Source organism: Peromyscus californicus, unplaced genomic scaffold, assembly GCF_007827085.1.
Source record: "Peromyscus californicus insignis strain IS unplaced genomic scaffold, ASM782708v3 Scaffold_12__1_contigs__length_115047231, whole genome shotgun sequence".
In the NCBI taxonomy this organism is placed as follows: domain Eukaryota; kingdom Metazoa; phylum Chordata; class Mammalia; order Rodentia; family Cricetidae; genus Peromyscus; species Peromyscus californicus.
In genome coordinates this window covers 13,285,319-13,313,140 of record NW_026294413.1, presented here as the reverse complement: position 1 = coordinate 13,313,140, position 27,822 = coordinate 13,285,319, and the positions used below count along the sequence as shown (strand labels likewise).

The window sequence follows — 27,822 nt, the reverse complement described above, 5'->3', positions numbered from 1 at the left end:
TAACATTAATAGTATCAAAACACAAACTTAAATTTAAAGTCAATACTACAAGAAATGCAAATAAATTTTAAAGGCAAGTATGTTATTGTACATTATGCTATTTTAATTCTTCAAATTGTAAGTTATCTCCATTTATATGCATTTTAATCATAGGAATCATTAATCATACGGACAATATGAATAATCTTATTTTGTGCATTTTATATTTTTTGAGAAATTAATAAATATTTTAGTATATCTGGAAAATAAAATCAAGCCTGGGGTATTTGGGCAAATTTTAAGTATTTTTTTTATTGAGGTTAAAGAAAAACTCAGCAAAGTAAAATATTTTTTCTCCAAATTTACAAATACTTTAAAATTAATCACCTTATTATATTTAATATACTATGCAGTATCACATGTTTAATTTGAGTGCATGCCTTTTTTATACATTCTATATACACTTCCTATGATTATGCATTAAAAATTTTAAAGTATAGTAATTATGAAATTTTACTAGTAATAAGGAAAGACAAATATGATCAGTGCTTTGCTCAACTAACATCAGAGATGCTTCCTCTCGAAGGAGAAAGAAACAAATACAGAGACCCACAGCCAGACATTACACAGGGTTTTATCTTATTATATTCTCTTTTACTACTATCTACCAGAGACGAGGTAGGAGAGGCCTGCCACAGGTGTTCCGCTGCAGAGCTTCGTACGAAAATAGAAGATTGGACTTGGAGAAATGGAAAGAGGGTGAGGTTCCGCTGTCAGCCTACTGCTTCTCTGACAGAGGTGGCCTGTGTGTTCCCAGGAAGTGCCTGCAGGAGTTGGGAACCAGGACTAATCAATGCTGGCAGGGGAATTAGGAGCAGGTCTGTGCTATCCTCCAGAGATATGGGTAAAGGGAAGAGAGACTGCAGTAGGTGCTCTGTTCAGAGCTGAGGATGAGACCGGGGGATGTTATCTAGAAGTATGGGAGAAGTGAACATCTATCTGCGGTTAGCTTACCTGCCTCCTCGACTGTAGTCTGACTGTTTCCTAAAGAGACACAGAAAGGAAGTGAATCTGGATGTGAGGAGAGGTGGAAAGGACCTGGGAGGAGAAGGGGAAAGGGAATTCATAATCAAAATCAGGTTATTGTATGTGGGAAAAAAATCTATTTTTCAATTAAAAATAGAAATGTATTCATGAAAATTATTTTGTAATTAGAAAACTAAGAAATATGGTATGCACACTCACTTCTCATTTATGACAATATTGCAAATAATTTAATAAAAATATATTGAAATATTAACAACCAATCTACCATTTAAATTGTCTCAGGCACTTATATATTAGCAAGTTATAAGCTCTTCTAACCAAGCAAATGTAGTAAAAGTACATCAAGAAAGCATACTTTTAGAATAAGTAGTCAGCGTATAGCAAGGAAGATCACTCAAACAATGAATAAAGCCAGATTTTTAAAAGTCATATATGACCATTATTTCCACTTCAGAAGTTATTCAGAGAAAAACAGATGTTTGTGACTATTCTTAAACTGAAGTACTTCATGTTACAAGTCATTACTGAGACAAAAAGTATTAAGTAGTAAACTATTTAAAGAATGAATCTAATATGGAAAATATTTTGTTAAGTCATAGTTACTGCTTTGTGCATAATCCATTTAGTCATGAGTGTCATAGCAATGCTGTTGAGGTGTAAAGAAGTTTGGTTTTGGTCACTGGCAGAAAGTTTTCACTAAGTTCTACACTAAGCCATTTCAACTAAACTGTAACCCAGTGCCTCTGTCTGTCACAAGCTAAGCCAATTCTAGCAGAGTCCAATAACATAACAGGCACATTGTGGAGCCTCAGCCAACACCCACACTAATGATTGGAACAAGAAGTGTTCATTATTTAAAGTGTTCAGTTTTCGTTGAGATATTTCTTCTTCACTTGAGTCAGGTTCACATGTAGATCAGGCTTCCATGAGATCAGGATGTAGCCACAGAAGGCATTGAAATCCCAGACCCTCTGCTGCCATGTTTTGAGTACAGAGATTACTGGTGTGAGCAATCACCCTTGACTGAATGACATGTTTCATAGTGATGTTTTGACAAAATCTGACAAAAACTGAAAGAAACAACAGATAAAATGTCATGAAAGTTCAATGTGATTATAAAGTCCTTCCAGAAAGCTGAAAAATTCATATAATATATAAATGTGAGTCTTTGGATGAAATTACCATTTCACCAGGAGACTGTTGCCAATGCATTTAATAGACTCTGGTTTTATTTTCATCAAAAATTCTCTAGCAAAACGTTAGTAATGAGAGCTTCATTTGGAAAGTCATGACAAGATGACAAAATGGGCTCTAAAAGGAGCTGGGGACTTCATAAACACAAATGAGAAAATGAGAAGAAAGGTAAGGTTAAAATTGTGTCCAACCAAATGAAAGTTGTTACCAGTAAAAAGCAGCATCTAGAAAAAGTTCAAACCCCGAAGCTGCCATAAAATAATCCATTATGACAGAGGTAAAAATCAAAGACTGGGTAAGATGATTCAGGTATTTTCAGTAGCAAATTATGCTTCAGAACATTTTTAACCAAAAGTATTTGTAGTCATGATGAGAGACAGAGAGAGAAAAAAGGACTGGAGAGGACAAGAGAGGAGGGGACATTATCTCAAAATGTGTAAGTGTTGTTTCAATAAACGAACTACAGACTGTGAAGAAACCTTAATAAATTCTACTCATTTGTATGCTGGTTAAAAATATAACATTTTGAAGAGTGATTTTGAGCAGAGGCATTCCTCATTAGTGAATAGCGCTGTACTCAGATGCCTTGTTTCATCTCATGGTCAGGCACAAGTTATTTTCCTAAGAGTTACTGGCCATGGAGGCTCCAGAGGCATCCAAAATTAAGCCATGTATTGCTGCTGCTCCTTGTTGCCCATCAGAGGTAATGTGCCACACATTTTGGTAGCAAGGCAATGAGAAATCGTTCTTAAACTGGCCTATAAATTCTTCCTGCTGTCTACATGTCATAGTGCTAGAAGGTGCTGTTCTGGGTCCTGAGTAAGAAAGACACCAGTAGTCTCATTTAGCAGTAAACCCTCCAAGCCATGATACCACCCCAGTGGCAATGTACCCACTGATACATTAGTCACAGTACTGTTTACAAGGATAGATACCACTCTTTTCATTGGATTTGAGACATATTGCACGGAAATTAATTCATGTCTGGTACCTTAAGACTATTCAAAATCTATACAAAGTCATAGGCTCTAGGGGAGAATTGATTGATATTTTTCTAAATAGTTCTATCAAAAAAAAAAAAAAAAAAAAAAACCTAGCGTGGAGTGGGAGGGGTTTCTGAGGAGCCAGCCCTAGCTGGGGAGCTGTTGGAAGCTGATGGATCCTGGTTAAGGTAGAGTCGCATTTCTTTAGGAGTTGTTCCACTGATAGGTTGCCTGTGTCCCAGTGAATGACCCCACACCCATGTATATAAGGGCAGCACTAACTGTACTCAGTGGAGTGCAGTCATTCACTCAATCATTCATTCATTAAAAAAGCATAACTAGGGGCTGGAACAATAGCTCAGAAGCTAAGACCACTGACTGCTCTCTTCCAGAGGACCCAAGTTCAACCCCCACACCCACATGGCACCTAACAACTGTCTATAATTCTAAGATCTGACACACTTACAAAGACATACATGTATGCAAAACACCAATGCACATTAAATTAAAATAAATAAATAATTTAAAAAAAAGCATAACTAGAGGAAATGCCACCAGTAGAGATAAGTGATAGAGATCCTTAGGATAGGAGGGATCACTGAGTATAACTGAAATTATTGTATACACATGTGAAATTTTCTTATTTTTTATTTGTGATTTTTATTTTTTTTCATTTTACATACTAAGCACAGATCCTTATTTAAAAAAAAATATGAGATCAAAAATTTGTTGGTACTATTGAGCTCAGACTTAAATCCACTATTGAAAAAAATAAGAACTTCTAAACCCTCACAGCATCTACACAAAGTGAAGTCATTTGTCCAGGGCTCATGAAATGCTGTAAACAACTGATTTTTATAAGGCTTAACTTCTTTCCACTCAGAAATATTAAGATATTATCATTGGTACAGTTCCTCTCTTTTTGGTTCCTATAGTATTTTTTTTTTTCTGATTGTAGTTCTCTGGACCAAAAGAGCAATATTAGCATGAGGACATGGAATTTCAGCTTATATCTGTGATGTTGAAAGTTTACAAATATTTGAAAGGTATACAGGCAAAGTGTACTTTGATGAAACCTGTTGGACTGCATATACAAGTAATTCTTCTTTAATAACACGTTACTTATGTTGTTCCTCAGTAAGAATTTGTAATACTGAAATTGGTTAAATAACTGTATGTGGAAAGGATGGGAGTGGCAGGAGTCAAGTTTTGGTATGGCATTTATGTCCCACTGATCTGTCACTGAAAGGAGGTGGGGCGCGCTGCATGTAGTTTACTACCTTTAAACAGAAAACTTGAGTATTTCCCTAATGCATATCCTTTCTTCAGGGAACTAGATCCAAGCTTAGCTGAACCTAGCTAAATCACAGTCTGAAGCGCAGCTTCTCCAAGGGGACTGGAGACAGCCAGAAGCAAAAGTAGATGCTTCCAACCCAAACCATTTGGGTTTACAGTGGTTTGTTACGTAGAAGTCTGGTGCCAATTGATGATTTGAGATTATAGTGGTTTTTTTCTCTATGTGGTACAATGTGTTTAAGGATAAACCTGAATACTCCTCAGTTTAATTACATTCAGTATTGTTTCTGTTGTACTGTTTGTCATTAGTCAGGAATAAGCAGGCTGAGTTCACAGGAAAAAATGTCTCCCTTAAATATATACTACCACATAAAATGTATTATTGTAATAATTTTAAGCTATTAGCTCATTTTTTATTCTAAGTAATATTAGAAATAATAACAAAATGGCGAAGAAGATTACAGCTTTATTAAGATTGCATAAAAATTGAAAACATGAGTGTATGGATATAGTACAGTTATCCTCCTTAACATGAACCTATTTATTATACAGAATTATGGAAGCCACCAGTGAACACAGCATTGTAACAGACGGAGTCCATGATATGATTAATTTTAGAATTGTGTTATAACGCACTTTTGGAAAGATTAAGTACTATTCTGACTTCCACCTTTTAAAAATTAGCTATGCCAGGCAGTAGTGGCACATGCCTTTAATCCCAGCATGTAGGAGGCAGAGCCAGGAGGATCTCTGTGAGTTCAAGGCCAGCCTAGTTTACAGAGTGAGATCCAGGACAGGTACAAAAACTACATAGAGAAACCCAGAGAGGGAGAACAAGGAATAGGAGACCATGGTAAATGAAGACCACATGAGAATAGAAAGAAGCAAAGTGCTAGAGAGGCCCACAGAAATCCATAAAGATACCCCCACAACAGACTGCTGGCAATGGTCGAGATACAGCCCGAACTGACCTACTCTGGTGATGGGATGGCCAAACACCCTAATTGTTATGCTAGAAACCCCATCCAAATATTGAGGGATCTGGATGCAGAGATCCATGGCTAGGCCCCGGGTGGAGCTCTGGGAGTCCAATTAGCAAGAAAGAGGAGGGTTTATATGATCGAGAATTGTTGAGACCAAGGTTGGATAAAGCACAGGGACAAATAGCCAAACAAATGGAAACACATGAACTATGAACCAAAGGCTGAGGGGTCCCCAACTGGATCAGGCCCTCTGAATGGGTGAGATAGTCGATTGGCTTGATCTGTTTGGGAGGCATCCAAGCAGTGGGACCGGGTCCTGTGCTCATTGCATGAGTTGGCTGTTTGAAACCTGGGGCCTATGCAGGGTCGCTTGGCTTGGCCTGGGAGGAGGGCACTGGACCTGCCTGGACTGAGTCTACCAGGTTGATCTCAGTCCGCGGGGGAGGCTTTGCCCTGGAGGAGGTGGGAATAGGGGGTGGGCTGGGAGGAAGGTGAGGGAGGCGGGACGGGGGAGAACAAGGGAATCCGTGGCTGATATGTAGAACTGAATTGTATTGCAAAATAAAAAATAAATAAATAAAATAAAAATTAGCTACATGAAATTTTGTTTTATTTATTGCAGAAACAAAGACTAATTGAATTTATGCAAGGAGCCCTATCAGGAAACCCTTTCCACTTAGAGGCTATCAAAATTTCACAGTGGCTACATTTATATTGCTTATCTAAAATAATAGATAAAAACTCTCTCTTTCCCCCCCTCTCTGTCGTGTGTGTGTGTGTGTGTGTGTGTGTGTGTGCGCGCGCGCGCGCACAAACATACAACACGGAGACCAGAAGTTGGCATCAAATCCCTAGGTCCAGGATTATAGGCAGTATTGACCTGCACAACAGGAGTTCTGGGAAACAAACTCCAGCTTTCTGTAAAGAGCAGCAAGAGCTCTTCACTTCTGAGCTGTCGCCCCAGCACCTCTAACCCTTATATGTGGGTAGGTATGTGGGAGTAGGAGCACATAAGGCCAGAAGATTACAAAGGACCCATGAGAGATGACTATGTATGTATTCAGGCTTTAAGGAAAAGGGTGTAATAGGATACACATGCTATAAAAAAAAAAAAAAAAACACTGGAAGTGGAAGATTTTAAGTAGTGATGGGGTGGGGAAAGGTCAAAGGAGGGAAAGGATCAATCGAAAATAACATTATTAATATATCATAATTAAATTTGTAACTCTACATAATAATTGTAAAAACTCATACTTATGCAATGTAGTCAGTGTATCCCTTACATAAGGTCTATTATTTTCTTTTTTTTATTTCTTTTATTCTACTTTCTTATTATGTATACATATACAATATAATGTATTTAGGTATAGTCTAGGAGCTGAAAATTAGAGAAAAATACGTATTTATATTTCTTTTTTTTTTTTTTTTTTGTTTTTCGAGACAGGGTTTCTCTGTGTAGCTTTGCGCCTTTCCTGGAACTCGCTTTGGAGACCAGGCTGGCCTCGAACTCACAGAGATCCGCCTGGCTCTGCCTCCCGAGTGCTGGGATTAAAGGCGTGCGCCACCACCGCCCGGCGTATTTATATTTCTAATATGGGGTTAATATGATTATATACAGTTTCAACTATTTTGCTCAAAATGATCTAAATTCTTCACTGAAAGAAAAGAATATTCACATGAACTTTTGTTTACTCATTCCTTTGTTGTTAAATGCCTGCATTGGCTCCATAACTCAGTTCTTGTAGATAGTGCACCATAAATATGATGAGCCACAATCTCTGTGATATGTTGTCTTCAAAATATTTCTCTAAATACAAAGGAGTGGGTGCCTAACTTTTTGGTAGATCTAGGTTATTTTTGAAGAAGGCCATTACTGAGTTCCACCTTTGTTGAGTTACTTTATATTTCATTTTAAAATTAGTTTATATTCTTACTAGTAGTTGATAAAATTTACCCTTTAACCACTTAATTCGTATTATTGGCTTTTCTTTCATTTTTAATTAAAATAATTTCCAGAAGCTGTGTAACCTAGTCTTGGATCAGTATATGGCTACCTGTCCAATGGGTTTCCTCGGGGCAAGACACCTGTGGAAAGGGACTCTCACTTGGCAAAGACCAGTAGTGCATGGAACAGTGTAGGAAACTTGCAAAATCCATACAGCTTGTGGGCTCTTTTTTCCTCTCATTATATTGGCAATTCTTTGGGTGGTTTTTACTTTTACATTGTCAGTCACACAGGCAACAGCTGTAATTTTCCCTGGAAATTCTGCTATTTTTTAAATATTTTCCCCTAAGATTCAGCAGGTGGTTAATGCTTCTCAAATCTCTTATTTGGAGTTGGTAACTCCTAATCCTAGGAACTTTTCTGACTCTATATAGATAGTTAGATACATATGAGAAAACGATACTTGGAATATTAAACATATCTCAGAGTTCTGGAGACTAAGGCATGCATACATAGAATGGGCGGGGAAAGCCTTAGGATTACAAATAGTGCCAACTGTTGAGAGTAAGTTCCCTGGACACCAAGCATATAGAATCAATGCTCAAATCTAGTATGATCCAATGGGGAAAATGGAATGTAAAATATGGGATGGAAAGATCCATCTTTAACATACAAAGGAGCTTGTATTGGTGAAATAAGTGTGGTATAATGAGATGGGAAAAGATTGCCTTTTCAAAGTCTGCCTTTTACAGAGAGATTGAGATATTGGACCCTCTTGTAGAAAAGGGAACTGTATAAAAACATATCTTGCGGCCGGGCGGTGGTGGTGCACGCCTTTAATCCCAGCACTCGGGAGGCAGAGGCAGGCGGATCTCTGTGAGTTCGAGGCCAGCCCGGTCTACGGCGCGAGATCCAGGAAAGGCGCAAAGCTACACAGAGAAACCCTGTCTTGAAAAACCAAAAAAAAAAAAAAAAAAAAAAAAAATATCTTGCAGACGTGAAAGAATTGTCTGTGTTTGAATATTGTTGTCCTTAAAGCATTGTACCCACGTCTGTTACTTTTTAACTGTGTAACCGCAATAGCTGCCAGCTGACATAAGTGTTGCGAGAGCAAGATGTGTCTGGCTCGATATTTAGTTAAGCCTGAAAAATGCCGAACTATATGTCTAGAATAAGGTTATGTAGGGCTGAGAAGGTGTACTTGGGGAAGCATAAAGGGGGACAATGGGGGCTTCCATAATGATCATTATGTATTACTTAAATTGTGATGTATTTCTTAAAGTCAAAAGTAGAAGCCAATAATAAAGCTGTTCATGTAACCCTGGTTAAAAAATTTTTTTTTAAGTATAAATAAAAATGGCTCGAACTATTCACGGGCCACTTGAGTGCAATCCACTTGGTAGTCAGAAGTTTTCCTTATGTTTACACCCCTTTTCCACCTCAGGACCTGAAGCTGAGCTGAGGCTGGACCCTGGCAAATATACTTTTTTCCTTTTCATACAGTATATTCTGATTATGATTTACCTTTCCTCATCTCATCCCAGATTCTCCCATTATCCCACTCACCCAACCCCATGCCCTTTTGTCTCTCTTTCAAACAAGCAATCAAATAAATGAACCATGCATTTTTAAAAAGTATAAAAACATAAGAAACATTTGATTTGTTAAAATTAATTGTCATTTTAACTGAGGTTAAATGGAATCTCAATGTAATTTAGGTTTTCATTTTCTTGTGATTAGTAAAGCTGCACATTTTACAGTATGTTTATCAGTCATGTCTGCTTAATCTTTTGAGAAACACTTGTTCATTTTAACACCATATTTAATAATTCGATTGGTGTCTCTATTGTTTAGGATTTTCAGTTGTTTTTTCTATTCAATAACTAAATCAGTTATATTAAGGATTTTCCTCAATTCTGTAGGTTTTCTCTTTACTCCATTTCATCTCTTTTTGCAAGAGGTTTTTTGGTTTCTAAATCCCATTTGTTAATTATTGACATTGTGTCCCGAATGGAGTCTTATTCAGAAAGTATTTACCTTTGCTTTTTTCTTTGTGTTCCCCTAACAGGTTCAGAATTCTCATTTTTTTCCCTAAGGACTTCGATACGTTTGGAACCAAGTGGGTAACAAGAATCTAATTTCTTTCTTCTATACTATTCAGTTTTCTGGCACCATTTCCTGAAGAGGTTGTATTGTTGTCTCTAATGTATGATTTTGGCTCCTGTCAAATATCTTTTTCTATTTTCTATATCATAGAGACTAAAATGCCTTCCAAATTGGGAATAAAATATGTTACAGGTAGAGAAATCCAAAGAAAGCATGAATCTTAGAGTATTTTGTTATCCAGCAGCATCTCAAAGAGACATTAATTCAACCTGAAATTAGAGACTATCATCAAGGAAACTTTCCTTTCCTGAAATCCCATCTGGAGTCCTCATGTACTTGAGGTTTTTGCTTCATTGGTTGTTTTTGGGTGTTTTGTTTTGTTTGGTTTTTCTGACTGGGACCACTTGTTTCTCTCCACACTTCTTCCTCCTCTTCCTCTTGATGATAATTGCTACGTCACTTCTTTTTTCTTATACCCAAAACTTTCAACCCATCACTGTCTGCTTAGGGTAAATTCTGACTGTCTGTTGTGTCTTTGATGTTCTAAATGTATGCCTTTTGAGACATAATTCATAAATCATGTATATAATAGATTCCCACATTTTTGAAATAAATATGATATATGTCTGTAAAATATTCTTTGAACTGAAAAATGTGTAGTATCTCTTTTCTCTCTTTAGAGCAGGCAAATTGATCTTAATTGGTAAGTATAACCAGTGACTAAGTCTACTATATTAAATCTGGTTACTGTAGTAGATAGCATAGAATATTTGATTGATACAGCAGTGTGCTCTAATACAGAGGAAAGATTCCGGTATATGTTGATTGTCTTTATTAAGAATGTATACAACTCACCAAAAATATGCATAGTTTAACTGCAACCATATATTTCAAGGTAGTGATCAAAGCTTCTGAAAGTTTGTAGTGATATTTTATTTGTGCTCTAATAAATAAAAGTTGTCTGGGGATCAGAGGACAGAGCCAGCCACTAGATTAGACATGGAGGCCAGACACTGGTGTCACACACACCATTAATCCTATCACTCAGGAGGCAGAGATCAGTCTGGAATTCTGGGAGTTCAAGGCCACACTGGGAACAGAGCCAGGCATGGTGGCACACACCTTTAATCCCAGCACCTGAGATGGCATGTCTTTGTTTAGGAAGGACACATGACTTTAATCCCAGGAAGTGATGGCAGGAAGCAGAAATGTATATAAGGCCTGAGGACCAGGAACTAGAGGCTTTTAAACAATTCAACTGAGGCCCTCAGGGGTGAGGACTCAGAGACTTTCAGTCTGAGGATTCCTGGAAACAGGATCAGCTGAAGAGTTGGCTAGGTGAGATTGGCTGTTGATTGTTCTGTTTTTCTAATCTTTCAGCTTTCACCCTAATACCTGATTCTGTTTTTTGTTTGTTTGTTTGTTTTTGTTTTTTATTAATGGGACCCTTAGAAATTCATGTTACAAAGCTTGTGACAGATTCAATGTTCTCAAGGAGGCAAGAACCAAGCTGATCCTTTGTCAGGTAGGACTAAGAAGTAGAAGGTAAAATTTGAGTAATCAAGCAAAAATATGTAAGTTAATGAATAATTATGGGATACAATGAACTACAGAACAATTACATATTCACTAGAAAGTGAAAACAAGTGGAAATATAGAGGCAAAGTCTTAATCACAATTCCTGGAGCTTCTGACTTATTTTGGAAAAAGAATATTTAAAATAAACTAAAAGGACAAAATTGTCTTGGAGCATTGTTAGTCCATGATTAACAGTAGTGAGTGATTGCAGAACCTGATCATGAGGTAAGGACCTGAAGTAGGATGGAGGACAAGATCACTGTCATAGAGTGGGTTAGTAGGACTCACCTGTGAAGCTAAGTAATTATATGTGTCATCTACCAGGATGCTGAACTCACCAATAAGGAGGACCAGAGGTGAATTGAAGGGAGGGAACACTGTCAAAGAGTTAATCAAGAGCTAAACCTTAAGGGCTATGCGAAGTATGACCTATCACTCAGGTTGAATAAAGTAATCCAATTACATGGCATACACTCATTTGTGTGTTCCTGGACACAATAGGTAAGGAAGAGAAAGTGAGTTGTAAGTAACTTGCAGAAAGTTGTTGTAATTAAGCATACTTTTATATATCTGGATATTTATAGAAAACACATTTTTCTTTATCATGTATAGTCACTATTATTTATAAATATTTGGAATTTATAAAGGACAAATGAAACATTGTTACTCTTTTTAAAAAGTTGGTTGTAGCTTCATGGGCTTTTGTCTAAATTTTGTATTTTATTATATTAATTTATGTAGTTACTTTTTCAGTACTATGCTGCTCTCATAACTATGGTTCTGTAGCATAACTTGAAATGATATTATGGCATATTAGGCAAGACATTACCCGTAGCTCTAGTTTTTATTCAGTATTGCTAAGGCTATGTGCTAGGTGTAATATCTTGCCTAATATGTCTAATATGATTCCATATGAATTGTAAGATTTTTAAAAATTATTGTGATAAGTGAAATTAGAATTTTGACGAGGCGTGCTTTAACTATGTGGATTTGCTTTTTGTGATATGGAATTTTCACAATAATAAGCATTCCAACCCATGGTCATAGGAGATGTTTCTATCTAATGTCTTCTTCAGTTTCTTAGCTTAGTATTTTAAATCTTTCATTGTAGTAGTCTTTCGCCCCATTTGTTCAGTTTATTTCAGTGTATATTTCTTACTTACTTCAGTGACTTAAGAAATGATCCATTTATTTTATTTGCTGCTCCAGTGTGAAGCCCTCATGGTAAATAAGTCCTGGTAGAAGGAGTGTGAGGCAGCTCTTTATAGCGCATCAATAATCAAGATGCAAAGAACAAGAGTTCTCCTTCTGTCTCTGTCCATACTTTACATTCCATCCAAGACTCTGTACCATGAAAGGGTGCAGCCACATTAGGTGGAACATTCTATCTCAGTTATCAAATCTAGATAGTATCACAAGTAGACTCAAAAGTGAATTAATCCTTAATAATATCTAGCAGGTGAGTGGAAAGGCTTGTGTTGTAGGTAATTCTAGATCATATAAAGTTAATGATGTTTAAAAATCATATTTTTTTTCCTTTTTACTGTTTTTTCTCCCTTGTTGCATTTTTTGTAGATTTTTTTCCTTGTTTACTTTCAAAGTGTTTATGATTGAAATAAAAGAAAATTGCTGAGTTTTGTCTTCTATGCTAATTTCATAATTGTGCACTTTTCAATGTGTTTTCTGCCACTGCTTTCCAAACTCAAACTCCCAAAGTCTAAATTCCTGCAAAGAAAAACATTTTTTTTGAATGTCAGATCATTCACAACAATCCCCCAGTACCTGGTACCAACTTCTGTCTTTGTTAGAGTTTCTATTGCAGTGAAGAGACACCATGACTATGGCAACTCTTAAAAAGGAAAACATTTAACTGAGGTGGTTGCTTACAGTTTCAGAGTCCATTATCATCATGGTGGGACATGATAGCATGCAGGAAGACAGTGCTGGAGAAGTAGCTGAATATATTTTGTATGCACTACGAAGTGAACTAAGACACTACACAATATTTTGAGCATATATGAGGCCTCAAAGATTCATTACAGTAACACACTTCCTCCACTAAGACCATACCTACTCCCACAAGGACACACCTCCTAATAGTGCCACTACCTTTAGGGACCATTATCTTTCAAATCACCACACTGCCTTATTAGAGTGAATATTCTTACATCTTATAATATACAACATCCTTTTCTCCATAATTGTGGCCCATGCATGTCCCTTTTTTATTATATGGGTCTCAACTGAAAATATCACTTCATTAGAAAACTAACTTCTAAACACACTTGCTTTTATTCCAGTGTTCTACAGCAATTTCCTCTGAGGCTCCTGTGTACTCAGGAAGTTCTCTAAATCAAGGCTTGTTAAGAATTGGAAAGTTCAAGAAGGAGACTCATCAAAACCCAGGAAGTAAACAACTAAAATGTCTCAGGAAGTCCCTGAAATTTACCATATACACAAGTCCCTCCTTCTAAAAGATTATGCAAGTAATAACAACTTTTAAGGAAATGCATACTAACTGAGCTGTCTGAAGGAGGTTCAGACCAGCTAAGTTTCCTGAGAGAAACAGTCTCCCACCTGATGACCTACTTGTATGCCATGCAGTCAGGTCCAGAGTTCCAGATTTCATGAGCCATCATTCATGCTGGGGTAGACCTTTTATAATACAATTACCTGTGAGTTATCCCTGTTCCTATATATAAACTCTTACCCATATTCCTTTAAGTAACTCCAATGAACTGATTGGTTCATGAAGTTGTACTTTAGTGGTGTCTGTACTTTGGTTTTTCACTGTTTCTGTATCTGAAGTGAGTAGTTGTTCATTCATGTATCCTTGGGAACAGTGTGGCACAACACATATTAATACATAAATTATATTTTATATGTTCTAAAAATATGTGTACATTAATTATATTAGCATGTTTCTTCTTTCTTCTAATAGAAACCAGTATCTTGGGAGACTATTAGCTCTCAAATAGAGCTGTTTAAACATCAATTCCTCCCTTATTCATTTTAATGCCAATATGGAGAACACAAAAAAAAATGTAAGAAGAAGCTTGTGATGCAGCTTACTTGGAAGAGTACATTTCCAGCACAAGCCCACGGTTTAATTATGGGCCCTCCTAAAAAAAAAAAAAAAAAAAAAAAAACACAAAAAAACAAAAACAAAAAACAAAAAAAAACAGTGCTGTGTGTGTGTGGTACAGCCAGGTAATCATAGTAACCAGGAAGAAGCTTCAAGATCAGAAGTTCAGGGTCATCTTTAGGAAAACATGATGACCTTGAGGCCACCCTGTCTTACATGAGACCCCCACTCTGTCAAAAAGAAAAAAAAAATAAGAGAATAAAATAGAATCTCCACATTTTCAAAAATACGAAAACCTCAATTGAATTTATTAATTGATTCTCATAGAAAAAGAAGCCTCTTCCATCTTTCCTGGGACACTAATCATTGATTATGGTACAGTTCGGTTGTACTCAGTTATCTCCCATGACATTGGCAGAGAAGCAGCAAGGAAGGATTCAAGTTTGTGTCTGGAAAACACACAGTGTATTACTGTCTCTTTTTATATAAAGGCCGGAAATATCATTGTCAGAGTCAAAAACCCATACATGAAAAATATTAAACTAGTAAAAGTGCGAGCTGAGCCAGTTTCAACATCTTTATAAATGTATCATTCGTATTCTTACATTATCTTCTATAATTGATACTACAATTAGACTGCACCCCATATGTGAATATTTCTTTTTAAAGATATACTTTAGGAACTATATTAAGCACTAACATTATTGTCATCACAAAGGCAACAGTCATTTTTAAATTATCTGCCAAAAAGTAGATTTATATTGAGATAGGAAAATAATGGCAGTAAAAGCTTCTAAGCCATTTTAAAAGAAAGAATAAAATACTCTACCTAATGATTTTATTCTACCTCATATTAAATATTTTGGAGAGGGAAATGGCTTGCAGTAATTTCCTTTGTCATAAACTGTGGTGATGAAAACAACATCCGTACTTTGGGTATTTTCTTCCCCTTATTTATTTAAATGACATCTACTTGATGTAATGTAAAAATAACAACTAGAGAATAAACAGAAAATTGAGCAGAATATTGAATTCTATAAAACAGTGGTTCACAATCTTCACAATGCTGTGACCCTTTAATACAGTTCCTCATACTGTGGCAACCCCAACCAAAAAATATTTTCGTTGTTACTTCATATTGTAATTTTGTTACTGTTATGAATATCTGTATTTTCTGATGGCCTTAGATGACCACTGTTAAAGGGTTGTTTCACCCACAAAGAGGTCATGAACCATAGGTTGAGAAGCACAGCTATAAAGTAGTGAACATTAAAAAATATACCCGGGAGTGAATCTAAACTGCATTTAACAATATGTGAATTTTAAGTTTTTGTTTTGTTTTGTTTTTTAGTTTGTGTGTGTGTGTGTGTGTGTGTGTGTGTGTGTGTGTGTGTGTGTCCTTCTCCCTTGCCAAAAACCATTAGATCACATTCCTAAAGTTACCCATCAAGGTCTATTCCTTTATTTGAATATTTCCTCCTCCTGAGCTATAGAATATTGAGGTTCAGCAATGAAAAGCCTTGCTTGGCTCACCTAATGATTATTCTCAATTAAAATGAAACATCTCATCACATTTGGGGTTTCTTCCTTTACTTTATTCATCACCATTTGCCCATGTTCCATGTCTGTCTCCTCTCTATCCAGAGGCAGTCCTGTGTCACTCGGAAACAAATACCCTTCCCCCTTCCCATGTCCCCTTCTCCTTCTCCCTTGTCCCCCATCTCTTTTACCACCGCGTTCTAGCCACTCTAACACAGACCTTCCCTGCTTTTCTTCTTAAAAACTAAACCTGCAAGATCATTTCCTGCTGTTTTCTGCCTGAGTCGGGAAGCAATCACTAACTTGGCTTTCTAGCTTTATAAAACGGGATGTGTCTGTGAAAACAGATGTTTGGGAGAAGTTTGTGCCAAATCTGGGATCCAGGAGGGAACCGCTGCTGTGTGTGGGTCCCCTTCAGTGTGTGTGCATGTGTGCGTGCGCGTGCACGTGTATGATTTGTGAATGTGCATTTTCCTGCCTGCAGAAGCCAGAAGAGGGTGTCAGATATCCTGGACATTAAGTTATAGACTATTGCAAGGATGTTTAGCCAAGGGATTAGGCTCTAACTCAAGTCTTTTAGCACTCTTAAGCACAGAACTGTGTCTCAAAGGCCCTGAAAAAGATATTTTCCCTGTTCCCTCCTTAGTAATATGGGTTAATCTTGGTGTCGATATAATTGGGCAAGTTTGAAAATCGATGAAATAATAATAATATTAATATCTGACAACTGTTAACTTTAAGTTGTACTTACAGCGAGCACAAGTGCACTCGGTAGCACTACCATATTCCAGTTTGGTTCAAACAACACATAACTCTGGCCAAAGTCAAGTGTTTTTTTTTTTTTTATTGTTTGTTTGTTTGCTTTTTTTTTTTTTTCAAGACAGGGTTTCTCTGTGTAGCTTTACACCCTTTCTGGAACTCACTTTGTAGCCCAGGCTGGCTTCGAACTCACAGAGATCCTCCTGCCTCTGCCTCCCGAGTGCTGGGATTAAAGGCGTGCGCCACCACTACCACCGGGCTCCAAATTCAATTCTTAAACCTCATCTTGTGATGCTGAAAAATGTCACAATTTTGTTATATTCAAATTCTGTTTCAAAAGAGAATACAGTCAAGGGAAATATATACATAACATAGGGGAGATGGATGTTAAAGGGAAAATATTCAATGGGAATTAATAAATTAAGAGATAATTTGATTATGAACATACGTCACAGAAATTATAAGATTGCAACAGGAACTGATATAGACTTAAAATAAATAAAAATTTGTCCAAATCACTTTTAAAATTAATTTTCACAGTAAATTTAAGTATGTTAAAATTTATTTCCAGTGTTTTTCACATGTATTAACTTACTTTGTTTATAGTTGAGGAGACACAAACACACCATGGTATGTGTATGCCATAATGCTCAAAAAAAAAATCAGAGGACTGCTTCAAAGTGTTTTCTCTTTCCTTCCAGCGTGTGGGCTCTGGACATTGAAATCAGACACTTGGGTCTCAGAGTAAGGACTTTACCAGTGACTCAGTGCAGTGGCCTTTATATGTAATATTTTTATATAAAACTTTATAATATGCATATATAAAAACTTGATCTCAAGACTAATTCTTCTAGAGAATAGTTTTGAATTGCAAAGATATATAATTTGAATTAATTATTAATTGTAATAACTACCCAGCAATATTATGGGATATTATAAATCTAATCCACAAATATAACGGTAACATGTCACTCAACTTCCTACATTTTGTGTGCTTATAAACCTAAATGTACTTCAGTATTAAAAAAAGAATAACTTTCAGTTAATACTATTTATGAATTGATATCAAGGAATACTTTACTAATGAATTTTGTATACTTGGTTTTAGTTAATTTTAATGTGTATTGCATCTACCCAATTTTAATGTGTATTTTTATAATCTATGGGATCATTAAGTGTTTTTTCATAAAAACATACAATTTAAAGTTGTGTGTATTTTAAGCAAAAAAAACACATCCAGAAATTCTAATTATTTATAAATATGAATAATAAAACAGCCAGTAAGTTGTTTTGGCTATAAGTCTTTTGATCAAAATTGCATGTGCATTACTTTAGGCATCTGCATTTATTTTTGTAACTTTTACATCCATGAATGTGTTTAGCTGTCCCTTTTGAACTTAAATGTGGAAGTTAAATGTTAAGTACTTCATCAGAGCAGCAGATGGGAGGAATTTCCCAACAGGAATACCAAGATCCTGAGTAAGCTATTTGCTACATAATATCAATATATTTTACCCTTATATTCCTAAAATTAGCTGAAATATGATGGATGTAGGATGAAAATCTGCATGAGAGGCTCACAATATTACTACCCAAACTTGATAAAGAGTCTCTACTATTTAAAAAAATAAATGATAAAAGATACTTGCTGGAAACATAATGAAAACAAATCTGTACATTATTGAGAATGGCCTACTTACACTTTTTGCTCAAACTAATAGAAATTGAGTTTATTCATACCACTGAGTAGAAATAATCCAATAACATGAAAATGAAATTGTGTGATTCTAATAGGACACTTGCAATAGACATAAAAGTATAAAATATTCAAGGAAAGGCAATTATGATCTTATTCCATTACGGATTCTTAAGTCTCTGGGGCTCCATTATATATGCACTGATTTTACTTGCTAATTTTATTTTCAAACTTCTAAAACCTCATTTTGAACTTCAAAATCACATTAGATAGACATCTTAGCATACTTTAACCCCCCCAAGTGGCTAGACTTTGGAAGTCTTAGAGACTCCGAAATCAGAAAAGCAATTTTACTATAGTTCAATTTGATTATGTTCTCGAATATTTATAAACTTTTAATTGCATTGTAACCATGAACTCATATATGGTTATTTCTCAAAGCTCTTGCTATATTTCCACCATTATACTGCACTAGCATCATCTTGTGAGTATAGATATCTAAATTTTGTCCTATGTTTTAAGTCACATTCATTTCAGTTTAATACACATTATTTTTCACTTTTTATTGTAATATACCCTTGCTCATGTTATTATTTCTTACTTTTTTTAACCATGCTCAACAAATATCATTTAGTCATTCATTGTAATATTTTAGGCTCATTAATTCTATTTTTATTATTTATATTAAAATTTTCTTCAAACATTGTCATCTTTCCTATTGAAACTGGCTTACAATAAATCTTATTTATTAGCAATATTTAAGTATTCTATTTTCCTATCTGAAAAATTTTGCAATATGTTTTTTTCTGACTTTGGCTTCTCTTTATGAAAGACTTCCTTTTAGGAAGTCAGTAGAGGAGCATATATATGTGTGATACATATTTATAGATGTATGTATATAATATATATGTATGAAAAACATGTTCATCTGTATGAAATATACAAAAAATACCAAACTTTGTTACAAATTACATTTTTATTATGAAAATAAACTTGAATAATCTTAATAAGCATCAACAGACATTGTTCTCCCAGTAGTTATAATCTTTAATTTTTTTTTATTTCTAGATAATTCATTCATTGGAATCTTAGGAGATGAACTGAGCTGTAGAATGTAAGATGTTTGCAGCTGTTTATTTCCCCGTGCTCTTCCTCTGTGTCTACTTTCAGAGTACCTTGAAATGAGCTTCCTCCGGCTCATGCTTCTCTACTGTGATGTTTGCACCTCAAGGCTAATGAAATAGAAAACGCAAGGCTAAATATGTCTTTCTTCTTTCAGATGTTTTTCTCTTGGGTGTTTGTCATAATAATGAAAGAAAAGACTGATATATTATCATTTCTTCTACTATAGAGCTCAACCCTAGAATTGTGATTCTGAGGAAACTTTGAAGAAAACGTTGTGTGGGACTGACTTAGTTTGGGTGTCAGGGTCAATACAAAGTGAGGGCTATAATCAGAAATGTGGCCTACAGGGCACAGATAGAACTGATCCAAGGTAGGCCAAGTTAGTTAAACGACTGTGAATACTGATAAGTCTACTAGAGTTCATGAGCATCGAGAGGAGAGTCAAGAATAAATCTTGCAATGTAAGAACTGCATCTGTTCTTAGAGGTCTATCTCAGATCTAAAGCAGAATGAATAATATGTCCTTACATGGAGAAACCCTGGTGTGGGGCATCGTGACACATCTAGAAATCAATAAATCCAATAGAGTGTGGATAGCCTCTATCACCAGTATCAGAGAATTGCAAAATGAAAGAGAATGCAGAATCATGTATATTTACATGCATGTGACATGCCAGTATATACTAAAAGAAATTCATGAGATGAAAAATTATATGATCTCCTATTGGAATAACTTGAGTGGTATAAGTGATAAGTAATATTAATTGATCTTTATTTTTTTTAAATTGATTTCATATTCTGTCTTAATTATACACTCAGGATTCTATGCTATAAGTAATTAAGCAACTTAAAGATCTTGAAGTATGTTGTAAACTAGTTGCACTAAAGAAACACCATTTATGTTAAATGTCACTGTATTATTAATAAGATTTTTAAAAATCCTACTCATATTTTAATATTAATTAACCAAGTTGAAGATAATTAAATATAGATGGTTAGTCAGTAATAAATTTTAGTATAAAACCACTGCATTGTTTAAGAAACCTAGTTAACTTAGAAAATGCAGTTAAATTAGTTGTAAAATTAATGTAATTATCCACTAGAAAACAATAAGTTTTAGAGAAGTAAGTCACAACAGATTACAGCAAATACTGTTTGAAAACAAACAACTTCATATGTAAATGAACAGTGGAAGATATTTTGAAAAGCCAGAAAAAGAAGTTTTTAGTTTGCACACAAATCATTATTTTACACACCCACAAACTCATATATTTTAGTAACACTGATAATTGATAGATATTAGAGAAAACGGAAACAATTCTGTATGGCTCTTTCATTCTTGAGCAGAAAATGAGAGACTGTAAGATTTCTATGCACATCACATTCAAATTTTATCCTGAAAGAGCTAATGGAAATGTTATATGTTGTAGAAATTAATTTATGGATGCTTCTCAAGCCCCAAAAGCTCTAAATTAACCTTGCTTGAAGGAGAACTCAATGTTCTAATTCATTAAGGCTTCCAGCTGTGCCCAAGTAGAGTGTAGGAGACAATCTTCTTCTATGTGAAGACTCCCAGTGCAAAACTCTTTAGAGTTCTTTTATTTTTTTTTATTTTATTTCTCAAAGGAAAGAAATTTCTTTACACCTGACCAATGACATTCAGTAATTTCCAGCAATAATTCTTTATTAATTTATGAAATAATTTATTATACATGAACCCTAGGAAGTAGCCTGAAACCTTGGCATTGTATTTTACAGTTTTTTATGATATTAACATTTTATCATAGAACATTTTTGTGTGAAGAATGTCATCACTGAAAAGATAAAAATGTCTTACCACTATTGAAACAGTGGTTACACCTTTTCTAGTAGGTCAATATTGTAGCACGCAGGGTCCAGTTCTTGATAAGATCATTGATGTCATCCACCTACCACAGCCCCTTTATAGCACTGCCAAGCACAGTGAAAGCTTGTTTCACAGGAAGAATGCCTGTGAAACATTGTCAAATCTGAGTAAGTCATAGAGGACAAGTAGAAATCCTACTGATATTTTGTGAAAGGATCATGTTGTCAAACTATTTTCTAAAAATTTCTGTATGTATCCCTAGATATCATCTGTTCTCAAATTCAGTCAATGAAGATTCTTACTATGCTCAATAGTGGTTAATCCAGAGACATAATTGTTTGAAGTGTTGTAAACAAATGACTATGCATGCTTGCCTATAAACAGAAAGTCTGTATCACCCCTTTGCTAATCATAGAACATTAGGAGGCAAAAGAAACATAAGAGCAGACAAAATTGAGGATATTCACGATGGTATGACCTAATAATTAAGGCATTTCTCCATGCTCATTACAGAAATATCTAGGTGCAATAGATGATAATTAATACAAATATGTAACAACTGCTTAAAATACAGAGAAGAACACACTATAGAATGGGCAGTCCAAAGTGAAATGTCAATATCACATCCTATTCTCATCATAAAAATTTCAGTGGTCATCATAGAACAATATAAAATCCAAAAGTGGTGGATGGCTAGAAAGAAAAAACATATTCTGGACACAGAATGGCAACTATACAAATGAACTCATCTCAGCTATGACAGCACTCAAAATACCTGTGGAAACTCAAGCCAAACTAATCCCAATATGAACATAGGAAGAGAGTTCAATGTCCCAGTAAGGATTTACTACCAATTAATAACCTCTGGGAATGGAGGAATTCCGTTTCCAAAAATATATCCTCTGGCAAGTCAACCATGCTCTAGTATAATGCAAGACCACATAACCAAGAATACACGGGCAGCACAAATTGAACATAGTGGTGTCAAAACAACAACAACAACATAAAACAAACAAACAAAAGACAAAACAAAGAAAAGACACAAAGAAAGAAAAGAAAAGAAGCCAAAAGTTGGGGTTGATATGAAAGACAATGAGTCTCAAAGCTTTGGGGAAAGGGTTAATATGATCAGAACACCCTGCACAAATTTCTCAACGAAATAATAAGCATACTTTATTTCATTTTATATCTGTTTAGCACCTGTTGCAAATAGTGCCTGCAGATTCAAAAAAGGGATTCAGACCTACTAAGAACAGACTGGCAAGTGGATATGAGCCACTGTGTGGGTGGCAGCAATTGAACACAGGCAACCAATGCTCTTAACATCTGAGGTATTTCTCCAACCCTAGAAATATATTTTTTTCTTTTAATAAAATAGTTCTTTTCTCATACAGTTTATCCTGATTATTGTTTCTCCTTCCTCTACTCTTCCCAATTCTTCCCCTGTCTACTTCCCCTCCGGATTTCTTATTAGGAAAGAACAGGCTTCTAAGAGACAAAAACCAAACATGACAAATTTAAATAAGAGGAAGCAAAAACTATCATACCGAGGTTGGGCATGTCAACCCAACAGGAAGAAAGGAGTCTCAACAGCAGGCAGAAAAGTCAGAGACCCGCTTATTCTCACCATCAGGAGCCCCTTAAATTTATTAAGCTGAAAACTACAATATACACTCAGAGGACCTGGTACAGACCCACGTAGGACCTGTGCTGGCTGTTCCAGTCTCTGTGAGCTCTTCTGTACCTTGATCAGCTGATTCAGAGCAGCTTGTTCTCCTGGTGTCCTCTATCCTCTCTGACTCTTACACTCTTTTTGCCTCTTCTTAGGTTTCCTTGAGCTCTGAGGGGAGGGATTAGAAAGAGACATGCTAATTAGACTCTCCTCACACTTGGATGCACTACCAGTAGCACTTCCTTGCTGTTAACAGAAAGTTTGGGGATTGAAGCCCACCCAGGGACGTCAGAATATACAGGTATTTTTAGCTAGTAAGAATGTAATATCAGAAGATGGGGAGGAGTGCAGTGAGATCGTGTCCTCTGGACAAGGCAACCATCCCTGTATCTAAAACTCAATAATAATGGCAAAAGATAGAGTGGAAAGATTGAAAGAGCCAGAGGAACAAAAAAGATTATTTGTCTAGAAATGTCAGAGAGGCTACATCCATGAGGTTTCATTAACATGGCTGACTTAACAAGACCTGGACAATACAAATGCCAATGGACATACCTAACACAAAAGGGAGAAATTTTCAGCAGGTATGTGGGAGGAGTTTGAGGAAGAAAGGGGGTAGGGATAAATGCTGCAACTAGACTATAATTTCAAAATATAAAAAAGTAAAGAATGGGGAGGAGAGGTGCTCCTGAGGGATGTTCTTATCTCAGGAACTATTGGCAATTGATAACTTTTCTTTGGTAAGTTGACCTACTGGTAGACTGCCCAACATGTATATGGGCATCATTCATTAGAGTCTATGGTGATCTAAGGATGAAGAACAAGGAGGACACGATACTGGGAGGAAGCTCCTGCCTGCATCTGTGGAAGACCACATAGATCTCCTCCTCTAAACTGCCTTGCCCCAACTCACCACCACATCCCAAACATCATCTCCTGTAGGCATTCCCTGAGAGCGCTCTGGACACACAGGCCAGTAAAGCAAGGACGATTACAACTTCTTTTCTCCTTCCAAATTCAATCCCCCACTTTTACCCCAGCTCTGTACCTGGCCACTTCTTTCAGCTTCATCTTCCTCCTCTATGTCCCCCTCTCTGCCTGGTCAAATAGTTGATTCTTTGAGAAAATAAATAAGATTGACAAACTTGTAGTCAAATTAATAAAAAAGCAGAGAGAAGATTTATTTTAATTAAATTAGAGATAAAAGGATGGAAATATCAACAGACATGACAAAGTCCACAGAATTATAAGACATATTGTAAAAACAGTGTGACACCAAGTAGGAGAGTCTAATGGCATGTATATTTTTCTTCATCTTTTTCACATACCAAAGTTAAATATTGGTAAAACAAGCAATTTAACCAGACCTATAACTCCTAGTGAGATAGAAGCAGTCACTAAAAGTCTGCCAACAACAACCGAAGACCAGCACTAGATGGTTTTAGTACATAATTCTACCAGATTTTCAAAGAAGAGTAAATGCCAAGAGGCCTCAAATTATTCCACAAGCTTGAATCAGAGGGAATACTGCCTAATTCATTCCATGATTCCACAGTTTCCTGATACCGAGAGCACAGAGAGACCCAACAATGAAGAGAATTACAAACCAATTCCACCATAATTTTAATTGCAAAATTTCTCAATAAAAGTTCTGCAAACCAAATCCAAAACCTTATCCAACTGATCAAGTAAGCTTCATTCAAGAGATGCAGGGATAGTTCAACATACGTAATCTGCCATATAATCAAACTGCAAGATAAAAACATGATCATCTCATTAAAAATGGAAAATGATTTTGACAATATCCAACACAAGAGATTAGTGATTCAATGTTCATATTTCAAAAAAACACTAGGAGTTTACATGAAGCCCATATCGAACATCAATATTTTTTGGTTTTTGTTTGTTTTGTTTTTCAAGACAGAGTTTCACTGTGTGGCCCTGACTGTCCTGGAACTTATTTTGTGGACCAAGCTGGCCTGGAACTCACAGAGATTTGTCTCTGCCTCCCAAATGCTGAGATTAAAGGCCTGCACCACCTAGAAACTCAAAGCAATTCTACTGAAATCAGGAATAAGAAAGGCTCTTCCACTTTTTCCATACCTAGTAAATATAGTACTTAAAGTCTTAGCTAGAACAACAAAAAAATGAAGAAGGGTTTTTTAAAAAAAATGTATTTGTTACAGTTGTGTAACTTGGTCTTCTTGTGAGACTACTAACAGTGAGAGCATTGGCTGTCTAATTATGTTGCCTGTTTTGGGGACCCAGTCCTCCTATCAGATTCTCTCCCCCAGCCTTAAGAGAAGAGGATGTGCCTGGTTTCACGGCAACTTGATATACCATGTCTGGGTGATATCCATTGGAGGCCCATCCTTTTCTCAAAAGAGAGAGGGGAAACTTTGGTTGGGATGCAAAAACAAACAAACAAATGAAATAAATAAATAAACAAAAATTGAAGGTGATCAAGGGATACAATTTGGAAAGTAAGAAGTCAAAGTATCTCTATTAGCAGATGATAGGGTAGTATACACAATGACATTAAAATTTCTGTGGGGTAGGGGAAGAGAGATGGGTCATTGTTTAAGAACACTGACTGATGTTCCAGAGGACCTGGGTTCAGTTTCCAGGCCATTTGGTGTCTGATCACACCAGGATAAAAAAAAAAAATTCATGAGGAAACTCCTATAACTGATAAATACATTCTTTAAAATATCAGGATATACAACTAATTCAGAAAACATTAGTAGGCCTCCTATATACAAATGACCTGAGAAAGAAATCAAGGAATAACTCCTTGATAAAAAATGTAAGACATTAAGGAAAGAAATTAAAGAAGATATCAGAATATAGAAAGATCCCCGACGCTCCATTGCTCCATGAGCAGGTAGGATTGATAAAGTAAAAATGGCCATCCTACCAAAACAATCTACAGATTTAATGCTATCCCATTGATATTCTACCAAATTCTTCACAGATCTCAAGAGAACAATTTTCAACTTTATATGAGAATATACACACACAAAAACAGCAACAACAACAAAAACACCATAGATAAAACTATGCTGAATATTAAGAGAATTACTAGAGGTATTACCATGCGTGAGCTCAAATTGTACGACAGAGCTATAGTAATAAAAACAGCCTGACACTGGCACAAAAACAGACATGTTGATCCATGGAACATTACTAAAAATCCAGACATAAATCCACACATGTGAACACCTAATTTTAATTTTTTAATAAAAAGTCAGTAATACATAATGGAAAAAGACAATATTTACAACAACTGATGATAGATGTCAGCATGTATAAGAATACAGAGAGATCCATACTTATCACTCTGCACCACACTCAACTCTAAATAGATCAAAGACCTTGACATAAGACCAGATACACTGAACCTGATAGAAGAAAAATTGGGGAATAGTCTTGAACTCATTGGCACCAGAAGGGACTTTCAAAACAGAAAAGCTTTAGCATAGGCACTAAGATAGCACTTAATAAATAGAACCTCACAAAACTAGGAAGTTTCTACATAGCAAGGACTTCATCAGTAGGGCAAAATGGTAGGCTACAGAATGCAGAAAGATTTTTGCCAATTGCACATTTGAGACAGGGTTAATATCCAAATATTATAAAGAACCAAAAAATGATATCAAGAAAATAAAACACAATCTAAATAAAACACAGATCTAAACAGAGAATTCTGAAAAGAGGAAACTCAAATGGCTGAGAAGCATTTAAATAAATGTTCAACATCCCAAAAAATCAGAGAAATGCAAATCAAACTACTTTGTGATTTCATCTTTTATCAGTTAGAATGACTAAGATCAATAAAACAAGTTATAGCTCATGCTGGCAGGAGATAGAGTAAGGGGAACACCCACCCATTGCTTGTGGGAATGCAAACATGTACAGCCTCTGTGAAAATCAATGTGACAGTTCCTTGGGAAGTTAGGAATAGAACTATCTCAAGATCTAGCTTTACCACTCTTGAGCACATATCCAAAGGGTGCTTCATACTCTACAGAGGCACTTGCTCAACCATATTCTTACTGCTCTATTAATAATCACCAGAAAATGGAAACAACCTTGATGTCTGTCAGTGGATTAATGGCTAAAGTAAACATGCAATATTTACCCAATGTGGTATTACTTTGCAGTTTAAAAAAATGAAATAATGATGTTCATGTGTAAATTGATGGAACTAGAGAAAAATCATATTGAGGGAGATAATTAAGACCCAAGTAGACAAATGTGGTAGGTATTTGCTTAAATGTGTATGCTAGATATTAAGAGGAAAACAAGCTCCCTGCAGTCTATAGACCACAATGAATAGGTATAGAGTAATGGATTGGTGGGAAGGGACAGATCTCCCTGGGAAAGAAAAATAGGACGGTTATGAATGAATGGCTAGGGCCTGGAACTTGAATATCAAACAGGGATGAGGATGCTATAAGGGGAACAAGGGTGGAATAGGAGGAAAAACAACTAAAATTAAGTGTCATTTGAGGGGTTGGGTAGAGAACTTATACATTAGATGCTTGCTAAAATGTATACATACATAAAGATGATCTAAATAAAATTTGCAGATAACAGAGAAGACAGAGCCCCATCTGAACATCTCTCATCACCAAATGTAGCTTCACTACTGGCAATCATTTACATCTAATCAAGTTGTTGACCAAAGAGATCTTCAGAGGACCTCCAACAATCCAGGCTGTTGCAAAAGCTACAGGTTGTTCTCCACGAACTGACTGCAAGCCTCCATTGCTGAAGGCACAATTCATTGAAAATGAAGAAGATGAGCTGGTACCTACATAAAGCCATCACCACTACTGACTAGTGATCTTAGTAAAAGTAGGTTCTCTTCAGGCTACCAAAGGAGAAATATAAACAACAATCCAGCTATAAACCCATAAACCTTGTGATCTACAATGGTGTTCTACTTGCAAGACATGCTAGTGCAAGGATGGCACAAAGCTTGTG

At 35.9% G+C, this 27,822-nt stretch overlaps 1 long non-coding RNA gene across 15 annotated transcripts in view; it reads right to left on the bottom strand.

Annotated features, from left to right (window-relative positions):
- Positions 1–27,822, bottom strand: part of LOC128107057 (uncharacterized) — a 230,582-nt gene that overhangs the window by 73,871 nt on the left and 128,889 nt on the right. For 4 of the 15 annotated variants that reach the window (XR_008216931.1, XR_008216935.1, XR_008216933.1 and 1 more), the window contains one exon: positions 994–1,077. The exons of 6 other annotated variants lie outside the window; for them this stretch is intronic. This is a non-coding gene — a long non-coding RNA (uncharacterized LOC128107057). Of the gene's footprint in view, positions 1–993; positions 1,078–22,855; positions 23,002–27,822 lie in introns of all 15 variants that reach the window. 5 more of the 15 variants (XR_008216928.1, XR_008216929.1, XR_008216925.1 and 2 more) reach the window with 3 other exon arrangements.